Source organism: Meriones unguiculatus, chromosome 3 (genome assembly GCF_030254825.1).
Source record: "Meriones unguiculatus strain TT.TT164.6M chromosome 3, Bangor_MerUng_6.1, whole genome shotgun sequence".
Lineage (NCBI taxonomy): Eukaryota > Metazoa > Chordata > Mammalia > Rodentia > Muridae > Meriones > Meriones unguiculatus.
The window spans coordinates 22,675,887-22,696,226 of NC_083351.1; the positions used below are offsets into that span (position 1 = coordinate 22,675,887).

The window sequence follows — 20,340 nt, forward strand, 5'->3', positions numbered from 1 at the left end:
AGCTGCGTGGTTCCTGAAGAGGAGTGGATGATGACAGTGGTTCTGTGGGTGTGAGCTAGTGATGTTTCTCATCACTGTGACCAAACACCAGTCAAGAAGAAACTTGAACAAGAATGCATATATGGCTCATGGTTTGAGGGAGCACTCGATCATGGATAGGAACAGCTTGTGCCTGTGGCGGCTGGAAGGTGAAGCTGCTTGCTCACAGTTAGTGGCCCTAGAAGTAGAGAACAGACAGGAAGCAGACTCAAGCCTCTGGTGAGGCTCCACCTCCGGAAGATTCCACAACCTCTCAGAAGGCTGCCTCCACGTGGAGAGGGAATATATGAACTTCCTGGCCCACCAGCGTGTGTGCTGCAGGACAACATACCGTGCTCTGTTAGGACTCTAACTCCGTGCTTCGTAAACACACAAGCAGTTTACGGTCACAGTTATGTAAGTATGTCAGGGACTCTGCAACCAGCGTCTGACTGAATGAAGGAGGCAGGAAAGGCGACTGAGACTGAGGAATGACAGCGGGTGTTGGCTCTGGGTCTAGCATCTATAGGTCTCTGAGGATGCAGAGGGAAGAGCATTCTCTCCAGATGACACGCCACCTCATGACACAAGCGTGTTGCTGTGGCTCCCATCATGGGAATAAAACGCAGGACCCAGAGTCAGGGCCCAGGTGCTGACTCAAGGAGGGTGGCAGCTAAGCAGTCTCAGCCAGAGGTGAGCAGGGAACAGGAAGTGAAGGGTGACAGGGGCAGAGTATGGGAGATGGCATGAGCAGCCCTGACTGGCCCAGACAGTACGGGAAGCCCGGTGATGCTGGCAAGCAGTGACCATGCCAGGAGCGGGGGAGAGAAAGAAAGCAGCCTGGAATGGTTCTGAGCCCTGCAGTTACTTGGACTGGCAGCCAGGCAGCATGTGTCCAAATAATACGATGGCTCTGTGCGTATGAAATCGGCTCTGTAGCCGTTCCTGTGACAACCAGGAGGAACCCGTTAGAGGCAAAGCCTTGCCCCTCCCCCACAGACAGCCATGTTGGTGTTTTAACCCCAGCACCTCAGAATGTGACCTTTAGACATGGTCATTGCGTCACTATCCCAAGACAACTGACTGAGTATGCAGAGGACAACGTGAAGAGATACAGGGTACAGAAAGATACAGCTAAACCAAGGAGAGGGAGCTGGGGCAAATCCTCCCCTAGTCATCTGGAGGGGCCAGCCTTGAAATGCCTTGACCTCACCCCGTGGCAGCCCCCGGCAAGCCCTGCCTCCTGCTGCTGCACATCATATGGGCGGGCGGTGGTCGGGGGACCTTCAGGGTGTGGGTGTGGGAAAGGCTGGGCCTGGATGGAGTGGGAGGAGGCGGCAGCTGTGCAGGAGGAGGGGGCCATCTATGACACGGCAGACCACGTGGCTGCAGGCCTTCACAGACAACAGCTGCGCCTGGCGGGAGCAGCCGTGTGAAACTGGCTGGGAAGCATAAACGCTGCAGGAGGATGTTGACAGCCCTGGGGTCAGCAAAACGGCAGGGCTGCTGTGGGAACAGATTTGTTATTTTAGCATAAGTGAGACGGAACCTAGAGCCCGGGGACTTATAAAACTTGGTGGGAACACTTTGCGTGGGGCTGGAGCGAATGCTGAGAGTCCTACGTGCAGACTGGAAGATGGCCCTAATTCCTTCTCCCCTCCCTTGGCAGTCAAGGTTACCAGCAGTAGCAGCCCCTGCTTCCCTCTCCTGTCTTCTCAGCCGCCATTGCTCGGAGTCGCCATGCCCTCGCTGTAGAGAGGCCTCAGAGCTCGAGCCCTTACAGAAGTGAGCCCTTCCCACAGAGGGCTCCCGGGTCCTGTTTAGATCTGAGTGGGGAAAAAAACAAACTCCTGTGTGTGGGAAAGGAGGTTCCTGGGGATTTGGGAACAAACGCTGTGGAGGAAGAAAAGGAAGAGCAGAGACAAGTCTGGATACTGTTGAAGATCTATGGATGGTAGCACGTGTCTAAGACTGGCCTTGAGGGAGGCCTGGGCTTCCCTCAGGACTATGGTTTCTGCAAGGTATCCGCAGAGCGTGTCCTGAAATGGCACCCATCTTTGGAGTTTTTTGTGTGGTTTTTTTTTTTTTTTTTCTGAAGGAAGTCTAGTTTTGAATTTGCAAAAGTCCTGCCTCAGTCTCACCAGCTCAGTGACCACAGGCACGAGCTTACCAGATCTCACTTTAGGAAAGCTTTCAGCTGAATCACGGCATGGGGAGCTGGCTGTGTCTGCTGACTCCTGATTCATGTCTATGGATGACTTTCCAGTGTTCCGAGCTATCTGCCAGTTCCCAGCACTCCAGCTCTCTGTGGCCGCTTAGCACGACAAGCCCAAACAACATTCATGCCGCTTACACACCTGCAGTTTGGGGAGAGCTTGGCCGGAACAGCTTGTCTCGACTCCATTCAGTGTTGTAGGGACAGATGTGATCATCCGAAGGCCCTGGCACTTGCAAGTCTGGAGGTGGAGGCTGGGACCTTAGCTGGGGCTGAGCCAAACCTTAGAGGTGGCCTTTCATTTTAGCCTGGACTTTTTCATTAATGACCGGGTCCCACGGGTAGGTGTCCTCAGAGTGAGAGCCAGATGGATGTTTGGCTAGTGGCCTTTGAAGCATTAGTGCACCTAGGGCTGCGTTCTCCTCATTAGCAGCTCACTGGGGTCTGTCCATCTGTAAAGGGGAAAGAGCTAGAAGCCAGATTTTATTAGGTGGAATGTTAAAGAAAAAAAAACTGTAGGCATGAATTAAAATGATGCCCCTTGAAGTCTGCCTGATTGTCTCTACATTTCAAAGAAGCTGGATACTTTCCAGAATGAGGTCAAAGCAGGGGATGGGAGGGGTGGCTCAGGGGCTGAGAACATGCACTGCTCTTGCAGGGGACCTGAGTTTGTTCCCAGCACACTGGTCAGCTCACAGTCGCCTATAACTCTAGCTCCAGAGGGTTCTTCTTTGACCTCTTTCACTGCCAAGCCATGTCCCCTGCCTCTCCTCACGTGCCTGAAAGATGAAAGTTTCTAAAAGTCACGTGTGTGTCCGTAGTGTCTCTTCTTCAGCACTCACCCCTTATTTCACACAATGACTTCCATTTTGTTTTCACATTAGTATGGAGACTGAGTTATGGTCTTTTTGTCCTTGGCAAGACTTCAGAGTGTTTGGTTTTAGGTTTGAAGTCCTGTTATCTACTGAGAAAATAGGATGGACCTTTCCCACGACTCTGGAGAATTGTTTTGTCTCCGACAAGAAGTCTCTAAAGCAGTGGCCCACATACAAAGCCATGAATTTGACAGCATTAAGTCTTAGTCAGGAACAATAGATAGGCCTGTGCACACAAAAAGACACAGCTACAAAACAACCAGTGTCCCTGAAGGCTGCATCACCCCCCAACGCTTATCTCCCACTCCCACCTCCACAGAGCGATGGGCAGAGCTCTCCAGGAAAGAACACAGAGAAGGTCACAGCATGGCGTGAGAGGGAAAGGAGGATGTGCAGGAGGAGGTAGGCAGGGCTAGCTCATACCACAGCAAGTCATGCCCTTTTATTCTCAACATGGTGGAGAGTTGTGGAAGGCTGTAAGCAGAATGGAGTGGCGCCGTGTGTGTCTTTAAAAGATTACTCTCCATTCTGCATGGAAAGCGGGTTGTAGGGGACAGGAAGGAGATCAGAGAGGATCAGGTCAGGAGAACATAGCCGTGGCCCCTGCAGAAGGTGATGGCCATAGCATCTAGAAGTATGGTGATGGAGATGGGGAAAAGAGAGCAGGATTCTGTGTGGCCTCGCCAGGGCTGCCTTCTGAGGATGAATGAAAAGAGCAATCAGAGCTGGCTTTCAGGTTTGTGGATTAAAGAACGTGGTAGACAGCTCGGGTATAGCTCTGTGCTAGCATGGTTACCTAGTATGTGCAAGGCTGTGGGTCTGATCCCCATCACCACCATAAACAAAAAGGGTGGAGACACAGGGAGTACAACAGGGCAGGCTGGAAATGAGAACCTTATTTTTAGCTAGTTACTCCAAATTACTTGCTTAATACGCCACCCCTAGAGCAGAGATGGCAAACAGATAGTTGCATATGAGCCTGGTGCCCAACAGGAGGTAGGAAGCCATTGATTGGCAAATTAGATGCGAAGAGCCTGGAGACTGTACAATGAGGCCTCATGAGAAAATGCAGGGAAAGGGAGTTTGTGTGTGTGTGTGTGTTTGTGTCTCAGTTTCTTTTCTATTGCTGTAATGAAACATCAACCAAAACCAAATCTGGGAGGAAAACATTTATTCCATCTGACACCTCACAGCCCATCATGAAGAGAAGTCAGCGGGAGCTCAAGGCAGGAACCTTCAAGCAGGAACTGAAGCAGAGGCCACAGAGGAGTGCTGCTTACTGGCTTGCTCCTTGTGGCTTGCTCAGCCTGCTTTCTTGTACAACTCAGGACCATCTGCCTGGAGATGGCACCACTCACATCAATTATTAATTAAAAAAATGCCTCACAGACTTCTAGTTATTTATTTATTTATTTATTTCCTTATTTATTTATTTAATATATGAGTGCTCCATCTTCACACACACCAGAAGAGGGCATCAGATCCCATTACAGGTGGTTGTGAGTGACCATGTGGTTGCCAGGAATTGAACTCAGGACCTCTGGAAGAGCAAGCAGTCAGTGTTCTTAACCACTGAGCCATCTCTCCAGCCCCCTCACAGACTTTCTTAAAGGCTAATATTATGGAAGTATTTTTACCAGTTGAGATTCCATCTCTCCAGATAGGTCTACATTTGTGTCAAGTTTACAAAACCAACTAGCACATTGAGGTTTGCTGGGAATTTGCTCGTGTTGGGAACAGACAAGAAGCAGTCTGAGGAAAGCAGGTGTTGAGCGTAGACCTACTTCAGACCAAGGTCCAGTTGAGAAGATGGGAGTGAGGAAGCGATGGGCCTGTAAGAATCTCAGAAGTCCCTGTGAAAGGCAATCTAGAAGAGGCCTGTTTTCCTAGGGTCTTGAAGGCTGAAGGCTGCTGCTAATGCATTGCAGGAAAGTGTGGTCACCTGACAGGAAAACCAAGGGGGCTCTGCATCCCTCCTCTTCTTCCACTCCCATGTTTGCCCCACCTATCACAAGGTTTCTGAAGATTCCTTCTTCCCCATTTGCCTCTGTATGGCCTTCTGTAGAGAATGAAATTATCTTGGGTTCTGTGGAGCTCACTGGAGTTTCTTGGGCAGAAGGTCTTCATCTGGAGGCTGGGGAGGGAGAGGGGCATGTGCTCACAGAAACTGGGTCCTGAGGATTAACAGGCTTGGGACATGTGTGGTGGTACAGCACTTGGCTGGTACAGGGTCCTCGTTTTCATCCCCAACACTGCTGGGAGGTGGGGGATGGAAATGGAGGGATTACACATAATGTATTCTCAACAGATGCTAGTTGAGTTTATGAATAATAATAAAAAAAAACCCTCTGGCTGGTTAAAACGGGGGATTCTGGAATATAAAACACTTGCTGTCTGGCACACAGACAGTTTATAAGCCTATGAGATCTTTGAGGAGATCTCTGGGGAGGAGAAGGAGGCATGAGCAGGAATCCCGAAGAATTTCCCATCAAACGCTGTCTTCCCCTCCACATTCCTCCCTGCAAATTCATCTTCCATCAAGCAAAGGCTGCTTTTGTCACCAACACATCATCCCATCTAAACTACTCTCAGACTAGATTTCGACCTCAGCTCTTCTTCCTTCCTTCCTTCCTTCCTTCCTTCCTTCCTTCCTTCCTTCCTTCCTTCCTTCCTTCCTTCCTTCTGTGCCTGTTGCCCTCAGAGGTCAGAAGAGGGTGTTAGATCTCCTGTAACTAGCGTTTCTGATGTTAACCCCACGGTCAAGAATAAGACCACTCCCACCGTGGGCCAAATTTGAAGCAAGCTTTAGTTAAATACTGGCTGGGATGATGGACTCTGGCCAGGTCCATTCTGGGGTTCCTAGAAAATGGCCATGAGTCACATTTTGCCAAGGTGTATAAAGGCAAAACCATAAGGCCATGTATGAGCCACCAGATCCACTCAGGGGCAAACAGGTACCCTGACAACCTTTCTGCCTGGGTACCTCCTGCTTACCCATGATTTAGAACATCCGGTGCAGCTGAATCAAACAAAACGTGTTTAGGGGAGTGAAAAACATGTGGCTTCTTATCATACATAAACAATAGCCCTTACAGCGTAGAGGCATTTTTGTTTTTGTGGACCCCCCCCCTTTTTAAATTATGGGGATTTTTAAAAAAGAATTTATTTATTTATTTATTATTATTTATTTTTACAGTATTCTGCTTGCATGTAGGCCTACACACCAGAAGAGGGCAACAGATCTCATTATAGATGGTTAATAGCCACTGTGTGGTTGCTGGGAATTGAACTCAGGACCTTTGGAGGAACAGCCAGCGCTCTTCACTTCTGAGCCATCTTTCCAGCCCAATTATGGGGATTTAAAAAAAAGATTGATTTATTTATTATTTATACAGTATTCTGCCTGCATATGAGCTAGCAGGCCAGAAGAGGGCACCAGATCTCACTATAGATGGTTATGAGGATTGAACTCAGGACCCTTGGAAGAGCAGACAGTGCTCTTAACCTTTGAGCCACCTATCCAGCCCATTTTATGGATCTGTTAGGCACAGTAATTAAAACTTAAAATGTAACTTTGGTTCTCACACAGTGTAGGTGCTGGGAACTAAACACAGGTCCTCTGCAAGAACAGCAAGTTTTGAATTCTTTAAGTAAGGGCTCTGCATCCATATTGTAGAGAGGGGCAGTTAAACATGGACCTATATTATAATACTCTTTTACACCTCTCTCCCAGTAGGCTCCAAACTGCACAAGAGCAACTGCTGTGGTACATTTAGGTATGTGATGGTGATAGAGTTAGGGGATTGAGGTGGCTCTGGACTCCATGACTTAAGCCACAGACATATGGGCTTCCTGCAAGTGAAGCCCAGAATTAGTTTTATCCACCCAGCTGGAGAAAGTGAAGGGGATATGCTGATTTTTTTCCCATATGCAGTCCATTCCTAACAAACCCAGAACACAGAGCAGCAGATTAAGGTGTATGCTCCCAAAAGGAAAGAAAAGAGGAAGGCAGAGGGGATGCTTCTGCCGTATCCCCAAACTCATCGTTAATGTAAGTCCTGCTTCCTCCCTGAAAAGGGAAGGAGAAAGCAAGCCAGGAAGGTCATACCTAAGGAGGTTCCTTTACATCGAAGAACATTGTCCCAAACCACATGTTCCAGGCAAGGACCCTGAATTCAATATACTTCACACAGGCTAGTGGATATCAATCATTCCTGTGGGGCTCCAATATCTCAGTCTTTTTTCTGTTTCTTTTAAGGGAGGAGGACTCCCCCAACCCCTAGGGAGATAGGGTCTGATCATTTCTAGAAGAGAGGAAAGTGACAGCCTTCTCCACCCCTCTTGACCTGTAGCGAGCACCAAGAACTATTATTTGGTATACTCTGAATCATAAGGCAAGACTCTCGACAGCAGACTCTCTTTGGTAAATGGTTTCAGGGGCAAAAAGGCAACCGTCTCTGGCTTCTATTCTGGCAGCAGCCCCAGTGTATCATGTCTGGGAGATTGAGCAAGCTGCTAACCACAGCAGCAGCAGAAGTGGTGTCCTTATGGGACTGATTCTGGCTGTGCAGCCTCAAAGTTGGTTCCCTTTGTCCACACAGAAACCCACAAGTTAACCAGAATCCATTTTTTAAAGTTATTTTTCTGCTCAGAGTCAGAGTCTGCAGCACACAGCCAGATCCAGAGCAATGAATGCAGAGATGAGATTGTAGGAGGAACAGCTGTTGACAACAGGCCCAGGGAATGAGGGTGAGTCTGAGAATGGGTTCTCAGGGCCTGCTGGGACCAAAGACATGAAAACCCAGCTCTCAGCTCTGAGCTCTAGTGGATTAACAATACATTTGTGAAAACATCTTATTATTAGAGCTTCTAGTCACTCAGGAGGCCCAGGGTCATTGCTATGTAGCAGTGTGAATGCGATGGAGACCCAAGGAGCAGGGGGTGGCATGGATGCTTCTAACTGCACTGTGCAAGCTCGTATTCTAACTCCTGGGTTCAAGTGTCCACCCTCAGTGGCTGTGAGTAAAGACTCAGCTGATGTGCGCAGAGGCAGGGATCAAGGGAATTGCTAGCATGACCGTAGTTCTGTAGTTCTGCAGTTCGGAGGTCAGAGCCAGGGGGAGCTGGCACTGAAACAGATCTGCCCTGTGGGACTTAGAGCCACAGAGAGTTTCAGACGTAGCTAAAAATTCCACCAAAGCAGAGAAGGAGGGGGAGATGCAGGGAATCCCGAAGTTGGCTCAAGACACCCCAAGATCAAGTTCTCAGCACAAAGGAGATGTCTTTGCCTCAGACAGACAGAGGGCAGAAATAAGAGACAGAGACAGGAGATAGAGGAAGAAGGAGAAAGGGAAGGGAATAAGAGAGAGGAGAGAAAGGGGCAAGGGAGAGGAGGAAGGGATATTTGTCCTGGGAAGGGGACTGAGGACTGCCTCTGGATCGAGAGGAGACAGAAGTGACACATAAGCAAATGGCCATGTATAAAGGGAAAGGGGGAAACCCCGTGTTAGGATGAGGTGTTTAGATTTAATTGGGCACGTTAATTAGGTGAGTCAAAGGGGGCTTTCGCTTGCTAGACTTCAGTACTTTGATAGCTGGACCTTGGTAGTCAGCCTCAGGAGAAGGAAGTGTCCAAATAAGGGAGTAGACCCTGGTGGGTACCTTTAGGAATGTAGTCTAGCGGTATTTAGCAAGGCAGAGGGAGTGGGGAGAAGGGCAAGGCCAGCCAGAGCCATGTCTGCCGTGCTTGGGCTGGCTGGAGCACTCCAGAAGACACACTTGAGTGGCCTCCCTTCTCGGTCAGCCTCTTACATGAAAGCTAGAACATACAACCTAAAGGCACCAGTCTGCTTGGGATGTGGAGCAGAGGAAGGCATTTGAGGAAGAGGAGGAGGAAGACAGATCTGAGAAGACGGGAAGGAGGAGGAAGGAACAGAGAGTAGAGAGGGAGAGGGAGGGAAGGAGAGGGAAAGGAAGATGGAGGAGAGAAGGAGAGGGAGGGGGGAGAGAGGGGAGGATGAGGGGAAGGGAGAGGGAAGAAGGGAAGAAGGGAAGAAAACATTTTAGGAGACCAGAGATGGAGAATTAGAGATATACCATTCGGTACTCAGAAAATAGTCACTGCAAGGTCAAGCCCGGGAAGAGAGGCAAAAAGGGATTAAAAAAAAATATGGTGATTTGTTGACAAAATTTAGAGCAAGAATGTGATCTTATGACTTTTAGATTGGACAGAATTTATTAATGTGGAGATCAAGATTCTTATTTTGGTGATTTTGAGTAACCAAAGGTTCTGTTTGCTTAGTTTGTCGACTGAGTCTTGGTAGAAATAGTGACGTATGGAACAAAGCTCCACAGTGCCCTAAACTCCTGGGCTAAAATGGAAGAGAAGCTGGAGTCCTGGGCATGTTTCTATATGTGATGGGTCTCCCTCCCACCCTCTCCAGAATTCCCACCATAGACCTGAGGCAGGATAGAAAAATGGGAAATTTGGGGACTTAAGAAAGAAGAGAAGCCATGCAGGATAGAATCCACTGGAAGCTTCTTGCCAGCAGGAGAGCAAGGATAAAAGCAAATTTCCCACTGCTTATGCCTTCCTCCCTTCCCTGCTGGAGACTCCTAGGAATCTCACCAGAAACTCATTTACAGAAAATAGACATGGACTAAACTCTTTGTATAAACCTAGTGACTCCTGGTTTTAGACATCACTAGAGCCACTTCACTGTTATCAAAAGGGACAGAGGGGGAAGGGAAAGGATAAGGTACATTAGCAACCCGTAGAAATATAACTTTGATAGCCGCAAAAACAAAAAACAAAAAACAAAAAAAAACCCCACGTAGATATGGCTAACGCTAAGGCAATTAATTGCAACCCTTCCTTGAGGATCCCTGCCTATTCCTGGCTATGTCTAACCCTCCCTAATTCTCTCTTGAGGAGCCCTTACTCACACTGTCCCTTGGGAAGCAACGCACACTTGTGTACATCTTTCTTTCTGGGTGCCTCCTTTCTCCTTACCCCTCATGCTTAAGCCTATGTTAAAATGTCTTCTATAAAACCTCCAATGTGCTTCAGATGGGCTGGGCCTGAAATTCTGCCACAAATTGTAGTTCAGCCTGAGTCCCCAAAAGGTTAAGGGAACCCCTCAGGCTTCTGTGGGTGGTGGCATAGAGCTGTATCTTTGCCCCATGATTGCTGACTGCCTGGAAATCAATGTGAAATCATCGAGAAATACACACTTTCATTTCTGAGAGCTGCTGCCACAGTAGAAACAGTGCTGAAATGGGCTTTCCGGCTTCAGCGTGTGGGTGGGTGGGTGGCAGGTAGGGGTCGTGCCAACAGTTCCAGAAGTTTCATTTCATTTAAAACATTTTTTTCCATTATGTTCATATTTTCTTTTAAATCTTCAAGCACACACAAACATGTTCATATGAGCTAGTTTGCCATTTTGTTAACTATCGCCTCTGTCCTTCCTGGGTGTGCTTACATTGATCCATTTTCCCCCCTCATTATAAGTCTTGTTTTGTTTCCTTTTCACTTACATTTTTTATTAAGCTCTGGGCACTGTAAATAATACATTATTGACAAGCTGAATTTTGTTGTTTTCCTTTGGAGTCTATTGCGTTTGGACAGGCAGCAGTTTGTGGGCTCACCATGGAAATTCTAATACTTTCTTTTAAGGCTGTGCTCTGGGTCTTTAACCCTGTGGTGGTTTGGATAAGAATGGCCCCCATCAGCTCACAGGTTTGAAAGCTTGGTCACCAGGCATTGGTGGTATTAGGAGGTATGGCCTTGCTGGAGGAAGTGTGTCACTGGGGGTTGGCCTTGGGGTTTTCAGAAGCCAAAGCCAGCCTCAGGACTCCATGATTGAAGGGGATTTGTTAGAATTGTTTACAGGCTGTCGTCTGGCTAATGCAACAATGACTAGCTTTGAATGGAAAGTCCAAGAATTCAGAATTTTCTCAGTTCATTGGGCTGGATGGCTGGGGCGGTGAAAGCAAGCAGGCACAGAGCAAAAGCTTCGTTCTTTCATGTCCTTATATAGGCTTCCAGCAGCAGGCGTGGCCCACTTTAAAGGTGTTTCTTCCTGTTTCAAGATCCAGGTTAAACACATGTGTCTTTTACTTCAAATTAAGCAAAATCGCTGGTGTGCCCTACATTATTATTATTATTATTATTATTTATATTATTATTATTATTGAGACAGGATTTTTCTGTGGATTTTTGGCTGTCCTGAATTTGCTTTTTAGACCAGGCTGGCCTTGAACTCACAGAGATCCACCAGCCTCTCCCCCCCTGAGTGCTGGATTGAAGGCTAGCGCCACCGTGCCCGGCTTCCAGACACAGTCAAGTTGACAACCAAAAATAACCATAACGAACGCTATTGCCAAGCTGTCACCTTGTCATTCCTTCTCAGCAGAATGCTCTGGGCTCTGAACGTGCCCTCACTTTGAGCTGTCACACATAAGCATCTCCCAGCCTTGCAGGAACTCTGGAGGTTACTGTTCTCACAGCTCTCCGACAGTTAATCCTTTGCCTCCACCTTCGGAGTTACATTCTAAAAACTGCTCAGCCCCAAAGAGACCCCCAAAGAGCTCTCTAGAACTCACCCTTGCCCTGGCTAGCGCCATCCTGTACTTTCCGCCCCACAAGCAGCAGTCGTCCTGACGGGGGGGTGTTTTTTTGATTGGAAGTCCGGCGTGGTCGACCTGGCTTCTCTCTAGCAACCTGTGCTGGAGTTCAGTAATTGCCAACAGGTGGTTGCCAAAGTTCTGGCAGCTGTAGGACTTTCCTCTCTCATTCCCCTTCTCCCGGGGGTTACCATCCTTCACCGCCAGCATCATCACGATTTCTACATGGATTCAGATGCTGCCAATGCAGGGTCTTAAAAGGTGGTTAGACTGCAAAGGCTCCGCCTTAGGGAACGGGATTAAGGCTCCTATAAAGGGAGGTTTATACACCGCTCAGCCATCTTGCCCTTCTATCCGCTGTCACATGCCTGCTTTGGGGTGGAAGGCAGATGCAGGTGCCATTTGGAAAGTAGACATCCAAGCCTGGCGATACCTTCTGTGGGGCTCCCCAGCCTCTGGACTGTATGAGATAAATACAGAAACATTTTACGTAACCATTCTAGCTAATTCCTGGATACCTTTTTTGACACTGTAATTGTTCTTGTTTGCCTGTCTGTTGCTGTAATAAATACCCTTACCCAAAGCAACTTGGTGAGAAAAGTGTTTATTCCATCTTATGCTTTCCAGTCACAACCCATCATTGAGGGAAGTCAGGACAGGAGCTCAAACAGGAACAGAGTCAGGAACCATGGAGGAATGCTGCTTTCTGGCTTGCTCCCTGGCTTATGTCTGCCTACCTTTTTTTTTTTTTTTTTTTAATACAATCCAGGCCCATCTGCCTAGGGGTGGTACTAACCATACTGAGCTCGGCCCTTCGATATCGATTAGCAATCTAGAAAACGACTCACAGACATGCACACAGGCCAATCTTAAGGAAGCAGTTCTTCAGCTGAGGTTCCCCCTTCCCAGGCTTTTCAGGTTGACAGCCAAAATTAGTTATCACAGTGATCCTGAGGAGTGGTGATTCACGGTTTTGCTAACACACAGAATAATGAGTTTTATTATGTACACACACATACACACACACACACACACACACACACACACCCCACATATAATCATTGTACTTTTCTGACACCCTCTCCCACTGGTTCCAAATTCCTGTTCATTTAAGTGTACTCAGTCCGTGGTATTCTTCTGCAGCAACGCAGACAAGCCAGAGACAACGCCCTCATGTCTGGAAGAAGCCGTTTGCTGTCTTTGGCACAGTGTGACAGGTGCTCACGGCGAGGGTTTGTTCGGTATGAGTTGCTGCACAGTGGGGGAAGCAGGAGTCTTCTTTTTGGTAATTGTTCCTTTCCTAACTTTTTAAGGATGTTGCCTCGCTTTCGATTCTGGTTTCCGAATGAGACTGGGCGTGTTTGGGTGGCATGGCTGTAGACCTGGTGCTGATTTCCAAACACAGACCTCTGAGGGTGGATGTTTCCCCCATGGATTCCACTTTAGCTTTACCCAACATGTTTCCCTATGTTGTGCTTTCCTCATTATTCAACTGAATTGCATCCTGGTTTTCAGCATGGTTCCCTCTTTGATCCATGCAGATCTCCGAGAGCGAAACTATTTGAAGGCAAGAAGGTTTTCTTCTCTCTGAGTTTGTTAGTTTTTCAAATCATGAACAGATGTTGGCTTGTGCTGAATGCTTTCCTTCATGGTTTGAGGTGACCACAGAGCTCCTTTCTTTCCCTTTCTATCTCCACTTGGGTCCAAGCCCTGTCCCAGCAGTGTGTATTAAGGTCAAGGCTGGGGCTTTCCTTTCTTGCCTCAGTCCCAGAGAGCAGGGATGGAGCCCTCCCCACCCCCAATCCTCTCAGGTCAAACTGATGCCTTTGGGATTTTCCATGAGGAGCCTACAAGAGGTCCATGACAGCATCCTGTTGATGTATTATTATTTTGCTTATAAAACATCCCCTTTTGTGTTTATCCAAGAACTCTAGGGCATCAGTAAAGAAAGGATGTTGTAATGAAAGTGATGAGGTGGAAAACTCATGCTGATCTGAACTCGGATTTGCAGCAATCCTATGAAGTGGAGTTAATCCACTTGTTGCACAGAGGCTCCGAAGAGGGTAGACGCCTTGCTGAGGTCAACAGTGTGAAAACTGGACTTTACTTTGGGGGATGGGGATGGGGCTCAGTTGGTAGGGTGCTTGCCCAGCATCCAGGGACCTCTGGGTTCTAAGGTAGCATAAACTATATGGTTGCACACCAGTAATCCCAGCATCAGGGAGGTGGGAGGAAGAGGGTCAGTCTCTACAAATTGAGTTCACAGACAGCCTGGGCTGCATCGGACCAAATGTAGAAAAGACAACAAGAGGAAAAGAAACTCCATTTGCTTTCTCCTGACAGAGAAGTGAGACCCACATCATACTTCATTACCCCGCACTTCCTTTTTCCACCCTTGGAGCCCTAGTGATAATGTCTCCAAGTCTGGGTCCTCACTTCCAGCTTCCCAGCTTCCACAGTGGAAGGCTCTGCAGCCCTAGACTACGCTTGGAGACCTTGTGGGTACTCCGAGGCTCAGTGCCCACTGCTGTGAGTATTGGCAGCGAGCATACATAGAGGGTTGGGCGTCTGAGGGCCTCACTGCTCAGATTCTGCTGGTGTTGGGATGGGTGCATACTCCCTGCTGCCTGGGCTGCTCCTTTCCCTGCCTCTGGTAACAGGGTGGACCACTTCCGAATGCCTACTCACTGAAGACTCTCGACTGCCCCTGGCCTCCCGCTACTTCTCATTCTGCTCAGACTCTAAGCTGTCCGTCCTTGCTGCATGCAACCTTGTGACCAACTTAACGAAGACCGTGGAAGCTGTGCCTCAGACTGTGGAGGGGCTCTGCCTCAGTGGTTCTGTGTCAATACTGCTTCCTGATGCTTTCTCTGCTTTCCCTGACTCAAGATCCTGGTACTGAATCTGCATCTTACCTGACTCCTGCCAGGAGCTCTCCGGGACTTGGGAAAGTTGCCGAGACTCTCCTTTTGGGAGCAACCATTTAAGAAGAGATATCTCGTTCTATCTCCCAACACCTTTGGTGACCTGATTTCCCTCCAGAGACTCCGTATCTTAGGCTACTGCCTGGACAGGAAGGCAGGTATCCAACTGCCTCCCAGTCTGCAGTGGCTGTCTGTCAAGTTCAATTGCCTCCAGGATGCAGGCGAGCTGGCTGGCATGTTCCTGGATCTGGTGCAAAGCCCCTCCTCCAGGGCTCCGTGAACTCTGCCCATGTTGGATCTGTCATTCAACCGGGGCCTGAAGATGGCTAGTCCTGGGTCTCTCCAGGGTCTCCAGGTAGAGACCATGAACCTGAAACGAACACAATTGGAGGCAGTGGCAGTGAGGGCCCTGGGACTTCAGAAACTCGACATCTTGTCTGCGTGGACTGCCACGGCTGAACTGCCTGCCGGAGCTGTGGCCTACCTTGAGCTGCAGGGCCTAAGTGTGGGAAACACCAAGATAGGGTCCATATCCCAGGAGGCCCTGGCTTCCTGCCACAGCCTGAAGACCTTGGGTCTTCAAGGCCTGACTAAGCTGCCACCAGGATTCCTGGCTGCTATGCCGAGGCTCCAGAGGCTGAACCTGGCCAGAAACCAACTGCACAGCACCACACTGTGCATGAATGAGACAGGAGACGTGTCGGGACTGGTGGCTCTGAATCTGGCGGCAATGGGCTGCGCATCCTGCCTCCAGCCACCTTCTCCTGTTTGCGAAAGCTGCTGCTTCAGGACAACCAGCTGCTTTCCCTGGATGGGCAGCTGTTCCAGGATCTGCAGCAACTGGAGACCCTGAGCTTGGATACGAGTTCCCTGCTCACCCTGGCTGGGAACTGGTTGGCTGCTCTACCTGCACTGACCACTCTTAGCCTGCTAGACACCCAGATATCTGTGAGCCCAGGCCCTGGCTTCTGGGGAGCAAAGAGTCTGCGCACTGAGACTGAAGCTTCCTGCTCTCTCTGCCCCAGAAGAGCTTGGATACCTTCTGCTCCCAGGACACCTCCGACGTTTTTCTCTGGCAGCTCCCCAAACTTCAGTCCTTGAATATATGGGGTGCTGGAAACAACTCCAGACCCTGCCTTATCCCCTGGCTGCCCAGCCTACGGGAGCTGAGGCTGGAGTCACTTTAGTCCCAAACCCAGCCCCGTTCAGTAGAGCTGGAGGAGCTGGTGGGCGAGCTTCCACAGCTCCAGGCATTACAGCTGTCCCTCACAGGGCTCAGGTCACTGTCCGGCTGCGGCTTTCCAGCTCCTGCTCGGTCTCCAGGTCTTAGCCCTGTACATGGAGGAAGGCTTGATGCTGTGTGACAGCCTGAGGGGTACAGCCCTCAGATGCCCCAGCATATATACATTCTGCAGCCAAATCTGGCCTGCCAGTGTGCCAATGCATGGCTAGAGCCATGGGTTAAGCAGTCCACTAAGATGTACATATACATAGAAGGACATCACTTCTGTCGTGCGGAAGCTGCGGGCCCTGCTATGAATTCCCTTTTCTCCTTCCTCTGGGTACGCTGCCCCCTGACCTTGGAGCCGAGCCTCTTTTTGGCTAGGCCTGCCTTGGTGTTTCTGCTGATTGCCTTGCCACTCCTCCAAGAAGCCAGGAACTCTTGGATCCCCTACCTGCAGGCCTTGTTCAGGGTTTGGCTCCGGGGTCTGAGGGGTCAGGGAAATGAGGGAAAGAGGTTCCTTTCTGATGTATTCGTGTCTCACTGCAGAGAAGACCAGGACTGGGTGATGGAGGAACTTCTGCCTGTGCTGGAGGGCTTCCTCCCAGCTGGCCTGGGCCTACGCCTCTGTCTCCCTGAGCGAGACTTTGAGCCCGGTAAGGATGTGGTTGATAACGTGGTAGACAGCACGGTGAGCAGCCGGATCATACTCTGTGTGCTGAGCGGCCAGCCCCTGTGTAGCCCCCACTGCCGCCTGGAGCTCCGTTGGCCACCTCTCTCCTCCTAGTTGCCCCTTTTCCACCAACGTTGCTGCTAGCGTTCCTGGAACCCATTTCCCAACACCAGCTCCCCGGTTTCCACAGAATGGCTCCGTTGCTTCGGTGGGGAGACTATGCCTGTGGCCAGAGGAAGATGAAAGAAAGAATGGTTTCTGGGCTTGGCTGAGGGACAGGCTAGGGCAACCGGGGTTGGGATAGGGTGGCACATGTGAATTTTAGGGTTGGGGTAGGGGAAGCAAGGCCACCCTGCAGGGAGTCACTGTGAGTAAGGGGACACCGTGGGATAGAGTTGAGGAACTCAGCCTTTTGCAGGTGTGTAAATGCAGATGCTAGGAACAGAGGTTTGGGGAGGCCTGGAGGTTGAATGAGGAAAGCTGAGAGATGGAAGGTGCCCATGGGATATGTGACATTCTCAAGGTCTTCAAATCTGCAGTAAACTTGCTAAGTCGATGAAATGCTTAGCCTGAGTGAACTTTTTATTTACTGGAAATGCAAGAGGCAGAGGGCAAAGGGGAAAATAAAGTTGAGAATTCATGGGGCATATTGGGAAGAAGGGAAGGCCTTTTTAAGCTATGGGGCTTGGGACCAGGCCAAGTTCAACCTGATTTTCAAGAGGCCAGTGGGTCCTCTTGCTTCTAGGGTCATAGACGACGATTTAGTTTCACTTCTGTTGCTGTGATAGAACACCTGGACCAAAATAAGCATGGAAAAAAGAAAGAAAGATAGAAAGAAAGAAAGAAAGAAAGAAAGAAAGAAAGAAAGGAAGGAAGGAAAACACCTACCAACTCATTACACGTGTGTTTGAACTGACAGCCATCCACTTGCCTCTGCCTCCCCAAGTGCTGGGATTAAAGGTATGAGCCACCATGCCCGGCAGAAGTTTATTTCAGGTCTGGATTAATGATCCATATTCAGTGGTTAATAATCCATACTGTTCTTGAAGAGCACCGGAGCTCGCAATCACGAACCTGCTTTGGGGCAGTTGCTCACAACCACCTATAATTCCAGCTTCAGGGATCTGACACCTTCTGACCTCGGAGGGTACTGGCATTCATGTGCACACACCCACCCCAACACACACACACACACACACACACACACACACACACAAGAATCCTTAAAAAATTAAAATGATGTTTTATATTACTACAGGCTAAATGTCTATCATTTATAAGCAAATATCCATATGTTGGAAACATGCTCTCGAAGTGTGTTTTACTGAAGTGTGTTTTACTCCCAGAATCCTGAAAGTTCAGAGATGGGGTCCTGGAGCAAAGATGAAGATTGACATCTTCATCCTTGGAGCATAATCCTGCCAGCTGAAAAAATAGGCTGCTGCACCAGTGCTGCCACGCCAGACAGAACCCTGGCTGGTTCTGGCCGGGATTTCCACTTCTGTAATAAAATGCCAGGTTTTAGACAAAGGCTGAGAGATGCTGGACAATCCCAGGCTGGATTTAGGGCGAGGGGCGCCCTCTTGTGGCCTAATGGTGTCTTTTTCTTTCTGTACACTACCTCCATCTGATGTGAGGGTGTCGCCGGAACCTGCAAAGCTGTCTTGCCACCTTCAGACCCCAACAGTCTCTTCCACGACTCTGCCTCCTCAGGCCTCCTCACTGCGCCAGGGTTTACTCCAAGTCCTCTCCTCCTTTCACCTGTGGTCTCTTCTTCATGAAAGGTCAGGCAGAGAGCAAGGGAACTTCTAGGGGTTTAAATTCTAGGTACTTTTGTGTACGTGATATTGAACAGGCTAAATTATATTTCTAAGCCCACACCCCTTTTCCTAAATTGTGATAAGAACACCAACCTCAAAGAGCTGCGGGAACAATTGAATGTGACCTGTTAATACCAATGCGTTACATAGACAAAGTAAATCACGTGGTATATTAAGAAACAAGCCAGAAGCCCGGCAATGGTGGCACATGCCTTTGATCCCAGAATTCGAGAGGCAGAGGCAGCCAGATCTCTCTGAGGACGGCAGCCTGGTCTACAGAGCAAGTTCCAGGACAGGCAGGGCTACTCCAAAAAGAAAGCCTGTTTTGAAAAAGAAAAAAAAAAAAAAAAAAAAAAGAGTCAGAATGTAGTTTCTAGCTAAGGAATCCGAAGCAAGTTATTAAAACTAAAGTGTAGAATTCCCCTAAATGTAACACTGGCTAATGTGGCGAGCCCTGTCTTTCAATTTGCCCAAGTTTCGTAGCTCTCAATAAAAATTACAGCCAGTACTCATTCAACTTTTTGAGGACCTGGAAGGAGACAAGCTTTTCACACACTTCACCTACTTTTTCTCAACGACTGTCAAAGGAAGATTTCACCATTATCATTCACGCCTCCCAGATGAGGACAGTGAAGGGGAGACGGCTCAGTTGATAAGATGCCTGCCACAGGACCAATAAGGGTCTCAGCTCAGGTCCCCAGCATCCATATAAAAGCACCGAGTGTCAGGGCCATGTGTAACTGGGGAATGGGATGGGGAGGCAAAGACAGGCAGATTCCCAGAGCTCATAGCTAACCTCACGGAATCTTTGGGCTCTAGGCTCCGTGAGAGACCCCAGCTCTAAGAAACAGGGTGGAGAACGCTCCATGAACGGCGCGCATATAGACCTCAGGCCCCACAAGCGTGCCCATGTGCATGCACAGTGCAGCTACCACACAAACACACGTGCACAGGAGAGGCTTTCGCGCTGTGCTCGAGGTTTTGCAGCTAGGGACTTGTCAACGCATGCGCCCTGCATTGACACCCTGAGATGTAGGTTCTGTTCTGTCACCCGAATTTTACAGCTGAAAAAAAAAATCAAAGACAAACTGGATGGAGGTTTTTTTGTTTTTGTTTTTGTTTTTCTTTCTCAAAGACATACAGATAGGAGTATCAGATTTGGTATTTGGACCTATGCCCGACTACAAAACCCACATTTCCAGCTTCCTGTTAGATTGCCCCAAGAGCATTTGCAGTTGTTATCTTAGGGTTACTATTGCTATGACAAAGCACCGCGACCAAAGCAACTTGGGGAGGAAGGCTTTATTTGGCTCACGCTTTCACATCACAGTCTGTCTTTGAAGGCAGCCAGGACAGGAACTCAAACTGGGCAGGAACTTGGAGGCAGAGGCCATGGAGGGAGGGACGCAGTTCACTGGCTTGCTCAGCCTGCTTTCTTGTAGAAACCAGGACCACCAGCGGAGGGTTGGCCCCACCCACAATCGGCAGAATCCTCCCCTCTCTCCCCCTGTCAATCACTAAAGTGTCACAGGCTTGCCCACAGCCCATCTTTTGGAAACATTTTCTCAACTGAGGATCCCGTCTGTCTGATGACTCTAGCTTGTGCCCAGTTGGTATCAAACTAGCCAGGACAGTGGTACAGAGCAACCATATATTAAGATTATTCAGCAACAAGGATTAACAAATTTCCAACACCCACGAGGCGTTGGAAGCTCTTACAAACTGATTTACATAATAATGACTAAGAGCTGCTATCCATTGTTGGATTCTGGATCTGAGCTAACAGTTCTAGGTTTAATGTCTCACTGACGCCTCTCAGAAACCTGTGACACGGATGCTACTACCGTTCTTATTTTACAAGTGAAGAAAGTTGGTACAGAACTCGTCCAAATCAATCAGCTAACCCGTGAACTGGAAATTGTGGTTATAACTGTACAGCTCTCTCCCGCCAACAGAAGGTCACTGCGG

The 20,340-nt window shown here is 48.9% G+C and overlaps 1 pseudogene; it reads left to right on the forward strand.

The window, feature by feature from the left end:
- The first annotated feature begins 14,225 nt into the window (after positions 1–14,225).
- LOC110548246 (toll-like receptor 12) lies at positions 14,226–16,856 on the forward strand (annotated as a pseudogene).
- The last annotated feature ends 3,484 nt before the right edge of the window (positions 16,857–20,340 follow it).